We start from the raw sequence: 9,368 nt of genomic DNA on the forward strand, positions 1-9,368 counted from the left end.
TTGAGGATTTCGGGATGGTGAAGCCCACCCTGTCTCCGACTGAGAGGGGCTTAGATCCTACGGATGATGGACGGAACTGTGCTGCTCGCACTACTTACTGAGATGAACTTTGTCCATCAAATATTCACCCCCACCTTAGAGAACATCTGCAGATGTTTGGAGAGGAACAGCTAACATTCAAGAGAGCCTTTTGGATTCTGGTTGTATAAATGAAAATGACTGAAGCTTTCCCACCAAGAGTCTCAATCTCAATTTGGGCTGAGAAGCAGCAGCTTATCATAGGCCTCCTAAGCTGTCTTTGCGCATGAGTAGCATAAACCAAATGTTGAACAAACACAAGGAAAGTAGTACTGGGCCTTCAGAAGAATAATTCTGATGTGGGCTCATGTGAGCAAGTGAGTACTGAGTGCAAAGCCACCTGCTAGGGTGTGTCCTGCTGAAGAAACAGCAGAGGGAGAGAGAATGAAACCTCATGGGCAAGTGGACATAGCTCAACTGATAGAGCGTCCATCTACCATATGGAGGGTCCAGGGTTCGATCCCCAGGGCCTCCTGATCCATGTGGTGAGCTGGCCCACATGCAGTGCTGACGCGGGCAAGGAGTACTGTGCCACACAGGGGCACCCCCATGTAGGGGAGCCCCACACGCAAGGAGTGAGCCCTGCAAGGAGAGCTACCCCGTGTGAAAAAAAGTGCAGCCCACCCAGGAGTGGCACCGCACACACGGAGAGCTGATGCAGCAAGATGACGCAGCATGAGGACGCGACAAAAAACAGACGCATTTTCCCAGTGCTGCTGGATAATGCAAGCGGGCACAGAAGAACACACAGCGAATGGACACAGAGAGCAGACAATGGCAGGGAAGGAGAGAGAAATAAATAAAATAAATCTTCAAAAAAAAAAAAAAAAACAGAAACCCCATGGCACATCATTGCTGGAGGCCCCTTGCAGCACCCCCCTGAAGCACAAAAAGGAGGTTTACCTTTTTTACTCCTCTTGGAGTAAAACAAAGGCAAGACCAGTTACAGCAGAGCTCACCCCAAGAGCGGTCCCATGCCAAGGCCTGCCTCTTTCAACTCTCCAGGCTTTGGCTCACTGTGGCTTTGGCATAACCTGTTCCCTTTAACACGAGTGTGCTTCTCTCCCCAAAGCCTCGTCCACCTGCCCACATCCTCCACATCCTGTTAAGACTCTTCCCAAACATTAAGTCCTTTGTGAAGACTCCTGTCACTCTTTAAAGCAGATTGATGTTTTTTCTTTGTTCTGTACAATTACAAAATTTGTTTTGTCTATTACAGAAGTTGTCACATAACGTTTGAATCCGTTTATTTACATACATGTAGCTCCCGCATAGACTGTTAGTTAATAGCACCCATATCTCACCTTTACTCTTATCCCCAGATCTTAGTATAGTGCCTCTCAAATAATACGTGTTCAACAAATAGTGGTTGCTGCATGGTTCCTCAGTGCCAGGCTCCCAGGCAGCCTCCACCTAAGTGCTCAAGTTGTCACTGGCAATCCTTCTTCCTGGTAAGGAGATGAGCACTCTCTTTCCCCTTCATGTTCCAAGGATTCTTGAAACAATGTTCCTATCGTCTTCTTCAGGATAATTAGATAGTGAGGCTTAGGTTAAATGTGTCTCAGTTTGTTCAAGGAGAGAAGAAGAAATACTAATAGATTTCTAATAAAATAAAGATCTTGAGGCAATGTTCCAGAATTTAGAAAACTATTATCATTGGGTCAAATACTCCCTATGGTTCCTACTTAGATCTCTGGTTTCATCACTCACCGCTTCCCTCCACAAACATAATTTCATCTCTATTGAACTATGTGAAGTTCCACAGATTCACCAAGCTTTCTCATGCCCTTCATCCAATTCCCATAAACCCTTGCCTATTATGTAGATATTATTGTGCCTGTTTTTCCATAAAGAAAACTGACACATATGGACCTTAATTGGCTCAGTCAAAGTCAACCATAGAAGATCCAGGATTTGATCTCAGCTTTGTCTGACTCCAAAGCTTGTTTTTTTGTCCTCTCTGCCACATAATACCCCCTAATTAACAGCAACATTCAGGTTGCTCTCCATTGCTGAACATTCCATAAATTGACAAGAGCAGCTTAAATAATAAAACACAGTCAGAATCAACATCTCTACCTATTTGTGTAATAGTTATGATATAGGTACCACAGCAACTTTAGGAATAAAATCGTATTGACTGAGCTTCTACAACAGAGGTTTTCACATTTTAGGGTACATCCAATACATTTGGGCATTTACTAAAAGAATAGTTTTCTAGGTCCCATGCTTCAAAAATGTGGATTTAGTAGATAAAAGTGAAGACTTTTTTTTTTTTTTGGTTAAAGTTAAGCCTTAAAGATCCATATTTTGGGCACATTTTGAGAAACAGTTTTCTATATACTTTAAAAAACAATGTATATATATTTTAGAAGAGAAGTTGTGAGTTTACAAAACAGTCATGCATAACATGCAGAATTCCATACATCACACCCTATAAAGTTTTTGCTTCTTGTGCAAGACATTGATACCATCAGAATTAATATCCACTGTATGGAAGTAAATATTTTTTATGATTAAAGACTTTTATAAATAGTCTGCAGTTACTCCTTGATTTGACTAGTTGAGTTAGAGTTGATGATAAGATTGATGCCAGATTTCCTATTATTCTTCTGGTCAATCGATATCTCTGAACATAGGCAAATTTTCCTGGGTGTTCTTCTCACTGACTATAAGTCATAATTTTGTGACTCATGACATACAAGTTTGACTGCTTGCCTATGCATTTCCAGAGCTTAGTCATTAGCATTTCATAGTACCTAGCTGATTATATCATGGAATTTTGATGATGTTTGCAGTTGCTTTAGTTGAAAATCCCTCCCAAGAACCAGAAACATGTCTTAAAACCTGTTCCCAAGTTTCTTGCTGTAACTCTTGTCATAATTGCCCAAATACATTCACTCCTCACTGACTGCAATTGCAGCTTAATTCTTGCAGTCCCTAATGGTAGAAAAATACACAGAAAAAAAAAATCCCTGCTTGAAATAAAATGATGAGAAAATGGATGCAACAAATACTTATTATTCTTTCAAGAAGTTGTGATGAAGTAGAGCTTATGTGATGAAATACAGAGTCTAGAGCAGGGATTATAATCTTATTTGTTCCATGGACCCCTTTGCCATTCAGGTGAAAACCACAGACACCTTACTAAGTCTACGCTATACTGTGTATTATTTAATAAATAAATCACACCCACACCAATATGTCCCCACAAGACTAACTTTTTTTTGAATTTTCAATTCAAGCTCACAGACTCCTTGAAATCTTTCCACAGACCCCTGGTTAAGAACCCCTGGTCTACAGAAATGCTATAATAATAAAGGTGACAGAATTTTTGAAAATACAATAGGGCTTTAATTCAATTAGCTTAAAATATTTATTGGACAGATACTGGGTCCCAGACAATGCTAGGAAACCTGAGGGGAGGAGACATGGTCCTCAGGTTGATCTCCAATTTCTCAGAAAACATATGCAAAGTATATAGAATATAATTCATTTTCATTTCCATGGGCATGCCCCAAATCCTTGTGAAATCTCTCTACTTCTAAACTTTTAAACTCTAATATGAAAGTTTTAGGACCACAGCCTACTATCCTTCCAGAAAAGTCAATCCTTTGTTTCTACTGAATCTGTCTTTTGACTTCTTTGAGGTCTTCAAATCTCATAACTGGCATTTTTTGGCCTTAATTACATAAAGGATATAGTCTTTCCTTCTCTAACCAGAGCATCCCACAGTCTATCACTTTGTATACTCTACCAATACCCATCTCCACATTTTTCCAGAAGTCCACCAATAATCATCTACTTTTCAAATGTTAGTTCCTTTACAATCTCCCTTTTAGTTCGCTCAGGAAAGCTTGAAACTCACACACTTTCTTCTCGAAACTCTACTTTGCCTTCATTCAATTATTCTTTAATTCAAAAGTATTTATTGAGTGATGCCATGTGCTAGGTTTCAGGAATACAATATTGATTTTAAAAAATCACTCCTATTCTCATGGACATAGCAGTCTAGTAGGGATGACAGAAATTAACTATCACACAAATACATATAAACTTGCAACTATTATAAGAGCAAAGAAGATGTTCAAGAACTGTGAGAGCTCATTATGGTTAGAATGTGCTACAAGGTGAGACTGGAAAGTACGCAAGTGTCAGCCAATTCAGGGCTTTGTAGACTGGACTAAGGACTTTCATACTCCTTTATATGTACTCCTTTAAAACTGAAAAAAATTTTAAGGGGTTGATGTGCTTGGGTTTGCTCTTTGAAATGCTTTTCCCATCATTAGTGTTGTAAAAAAGATTGGAGGTGATCAGAATGGATATAAACCAGTTAGGAAGTTTACAACAGTAATCCAGGAGAGAAATGATAATTGCTTGTCTCAAATAGTGGTATTTGAGATGAAGAGATGTGAATGAATTTGAGAAATATTTTAGATGTAAAGTCAATTGAAGTTGGAAATGGATTGGAAATGGAAGAATAAGAATTTAAAGGTGTTGATAATAACTCGTGGGCTTCTGCCTTGCAAAATCAGGTTGGTGGTGCTCTTATTCAGCGGGAAGAAGACACTGACTGGCAAAGGTGAAGAGACTTGAGAGGGAGAACACGAGTTTTGAACACATTGAGTTTGAGCCATATTTGAAACATCCAAGAAGAGAAGTCAAGCGGGCAATCAGATGTTTATGTCTATAGTTAAGGAAAAAGGGTCTGGCCTGTGTAGATCTACCTGAAGACTGTAATTTCGTGAGATCAGTCTAGAGAGAGACCTACCAAAAGAGAGGAAGAGATGTAGCATGAAGCCTCATGGAACAATGCAGTGAATGGGCAGGAAAGAATATGCCTGCAAAGAACCAGAAAAGTGATAGCCAGAGAGAGTTGGGAAGAAAATAAGGACAGTGTTTTTGCTCTCACTATTTTTCTCCTATCTTCAGTGTTGTTCTAGAATATCTTCATTCTGAAACTCTTTCTTTGATTTAAATTATTAATACATTGGACTGAACTGGTTCTACTACTTCTTCTTTGAAGCACCTTCTCTGAATGTTCTTTCCCTTTACCCAGCAAATGTGAACATGCGAGGTTTATTTTCAGATATTTTCAATTGATTTTCTTGGAATTTCCATATAGAAAAGTTTCTGACCCATGAATAGCCATAATTTTATCTCTTCTCCAATATTTTTATTTGTCTATTACTTCTAGGATGTTAAACATGTAATAATGGGATATTTTTCCTGGTTTTAATAGGAATTTTCTTACCATTTTGACACTAGGTATAATAGCGGATTTTTGTATATTATTTTTATTATTAGTGATCTATCCAGTTCTTTTTATTTCATTTTTTATTTTAAAATAGATGATGAATTAAGTCAAGTTTTTAAAATACCCATGGAAGTTACCTTTTTAAAAAAAAATTTAACTTCTAATTATTGTTAATTATGGTAATAAAGTTTTCTAGTTTTAAACCACTTTGCTTTCCTAGACTGAATTCCATTTGGTCATGATTTATTATTCTTTTAACGTACTTTCCAAATTCATATGCTAATATGCTATTTCAAAGTTTTGCCGTTAGATTCATAAATAAGACTTCCATTTTCTGTTTTTGTTTTTGTTGTCTTTGTTTTCAGAATAATACTTCTATGATCTGTCAATGACTAAAAGATCTAAATTAAAACCCCTTTGTTCTATCTATTTCCCCTGCATTTTTCTCTGAGCATGTTATGCTGTTTTACTTTATTGAAAAATATTTATGAAAAATCTTTATCATGGGTTGCAACCTACAAATTGATAGTTTCCTTTAAAAATTTTTTGCCTTCTATTACATTTTATTTTATCAATAATTTAGCATGCTACTCCTGCAATTTGTGTGTGTGTACATTGGGGCTAAAAGTATTTAGAAATATGGACATGAAAAACATGATATTTTTCTGGAGTTTAAAATGCCCAAAATCAAATTTTTCCAATTGTCCCCAAAAAATGTCCTTCATAGCTATTCTTTTCTATAACCCAATCAAGGACTATACATTGTATTTTGTTCTGATGTCTCTTTAGTCTCCTTTAATATAGTACAATCTCCAACCGTATTTTGCATATCACGGCATTAACAGTTTTGAAGGATCCAGATTATTTTTTTAAAAGAATGTTCTGCCATCTAGATTTATCTCATTGTTTTCTTACTTGAAGATTCACATTAAACATTCTGGGCAAGAATACTACCTGCATGACACCATAAAGTTTTCATTATGTCATTCAAGGAGACAAAAGCTTTGATCATTTGGTAAGAAGATGAGATACTTTGAGACCATGTGAATGTCCAGTTTCCCAAGAAAATTTTCCTCGAAAGTATTAGCACCCGTTAATGATCTTTGTCTGACTCAATTATTACATTGCTGGGTACAAAATTAAAAATTTCTAATTCTCTTATTTTTATATGTTTGTTAGCTGGCATTCCTCTCTAAAGACGAGCTTATTCTTGCCACCATCCTTTCTGAGGAACAGTGTGGATTCATGTAATTTCTTTTCATTCAGTGTGTCATAGCTTATTAGCATGTTATTCTTTTTGATGCTTTTGCCTCAATGACACATAAATATGATTATGTAATAAAAATCTTTGTTCATAGGATATATATACTATAGTATTTAGGAAGGAAGTATCATGATATACGTTACTTACTTTCCAATTACTCAGCAAAAAAGAAAAAAGAAGGGGTGTGTGCAAGTAGTATACTCAAGTCCAATCTGATTCCTTTTTGACCTGAAAAAAAAAAATGCATTCCTTTCTGCCTTCTTTCCCATCTGCATTTCCACTTGGGCAGAATATAATTCTCCTTAAAATCTCAAAATCTAGCTCTTCCATGAAGTGTTGTCTAATTACCTTAATGTGAACATTAAGGAAATGTCCTTTTTCTGGGTGTTCATAAAACCCTGTAGACCTTTCTTACAGCACGTGTATCAATATGCCTTGTAATAGAGACAAGCCTCATCATCCCTTTGAATTCCTGTCAATATTGTAGCCTTCTTAAAGGTCAAGATTTCTATTATCTATATTTAACTCCTCCAGATGACTAGTACAGTCCTTAGCAGAACTGAAGAAATGTTGGTAGACTGGAAGTTGAAAAACCTCAGTCCACAATGTATCTGCAAATGAACTTTTACTTGCTCATAGACTATACACAACCTGAAAAATATTCTAAACAAACATCCATTACCACTGTTACCCTGAAACATATCAGTGTTATTACCCTCAGAAGCAGGGTCTTCAAAAATGAAAGGCAATGGTGGAAAATATTACAACTGTGGAAAAAGTGGGTTTTTTCACTTTTTTTTCTACAAAATACAGTAAATACCTTAGAGACATAAATTTTCTTATGTCTCTAAGGGGTTGCAATCTAAAGACATTTCAATCTGGGAGGAAATACACAGTTACTGTAGTTTTTTGAGAAGAAGCATGGCATCAGAAAAGCAGTGTTTCAGAAATACTGTTCTGGAAAATAAACATAAACAGATTAAAAGGGAAGAGTTTGGAGCAGAGTTATGGCACATTAATACAAGATAAAAAGGCCCTGGAAAGGATCTACAACAGCAGAAATGGAAAGAGAAAGGCAAATGAAACAAAAAAAAGATATAAAATTCAAAATGTCACATTAAGGATTTAGGTGAGCTACAAAGAAAACAAGAAGAAATCAAACACTGTAGTAAATGATTCTATTATGTCATAAATGTGTAGCCTGTAACAGTATAAAATTTCTCTGACCTCACATTGAATAAAACTGGGCTAAGAGTTGCCAAATCTAGTGCATATGAACTCTTCTATTTAGTAAATTGGGGGGGGGGGGGGGAGGGCGGGAACCTTTTGTTTATCTCATTCGAACTAGTCAGGAGCCACTTAAAGGGCAAGAACCATTTTGTAGCCATCTTTGTAACCCAGTCCCTAGTACAGTGCAAAGCATGTCAATAGGCAAACAGAAAACTGTAGGACTTAACTGATGATCATTTATTTTAAGTAAAAGGAAGTACTGAAATTGCACACGAAGTTCAAACAATGTACACAGAAGCATTAGTACACATAGATGTACAAGAACAGTCTTCCAGAAGGGTATAGTAAATACTTCCAGTTGTTTCATGTTTGCATCTACAGTGAAAGCTTCTTAAAGAAAGAGTTCAAAAGTATTTTGAACATTCCATAGCGCCTAGCACAGTACTGAACATGCAGTGGATGTCCCAATTAGAATTATTTTGAAACTTTTTTAAAGTGCAGACAATAACAGTTTAGTCTCTTTCACCACTAATTTTATGAGACTAAAACCTTATATTAACATAATACTTAAATCTTAAAATAGCATCCAAAGTTCTCAAAATCATTTGAGATATTCCCTTGTTCCTAAATATTCTTTCTATTAATTTATAGAGAAAAGTATGTAACAATACGACGTGATTGAACTCTCCTACTAAAATTAATTAGAGAAAATAAAATTAAGATTTTCCTTAGATCTGGTTTAAAAGAAAGGAATAAGGATTAAACCATAAAATATTCTAGCCAGCTAAACAGTCTGTCTGAAAATGTAAAACTAAAAACACAATTATAAAGAGGCACCTTTTCCTCAATGATCAATTGCATTTAGTGGTTACATTCTGTTATGAAGACTTTGTTCACACCCTTCACATCAATCTTGTAGATTCTTCCAAGTTCAACTAATTTACTAAGAAGTCATATTTTGTACTACAAACTATAATCAATTGATCTAGACCAAGGGCCTGTAAATTTCTTCTGTAAAGCGATAGTTTAGTAAATACTTTAAGCTTTACAGGCCACATGGTCTCTGCCATTACTCCACCCTGCTGATATAGAGCAAAAGTAGCCATAGACAACACAGAAACAAATGGGTGTGGCTATGTTTCAATTTTTAAAAAGAACAATATATCTTCCAAAAAATGCAGTTTACAAAAATAATGGGGGTGGGAGGTGGGGAGTGGGCTATATGGGAACCTCTTGTGTGTGTGTTTTTAAAAGCTGCAGTCTTTTATTTTATTTTATTATTTATTTATCTCACCCCCTCCCCCTCCTTGCAGCTTGTTTGCTGTCTGCTCTCTGTGTCCATTTGCTGCATGTTCTTCTGTGGCTGCTTGTCTCCCTTTGTTGCATCATCTTGCTGCTCCAGCTCTCCGTGCCGCACGGGCCATATGGGACATGAACCCAGGGCCTCCCATATGGTAGACAGGAGCCCAATTGATTGAGCCACAGCAGCTTCCCTTATGTTTTTTAATGTAACGTTCTTTGTGATCTATTAACTTTAAT

The sequence above is a fragment of the Dasypus novemcinctus genome, chromosome 16 (genome assembly GCF_030445035.2).
Source record: "Dasypus novemcinctus isolate mDasNov1 chromosome 16, mDasNov1.1.hap2, whole genome shotgun sequence".
NCBI classification, from domain to species: domain Eukaryota; kingdom Metazoa; phylum Chordata; class Mammalia; order Cingulata; family Dasypodidae; genus Dasypus; species Dasypus novemcinctus.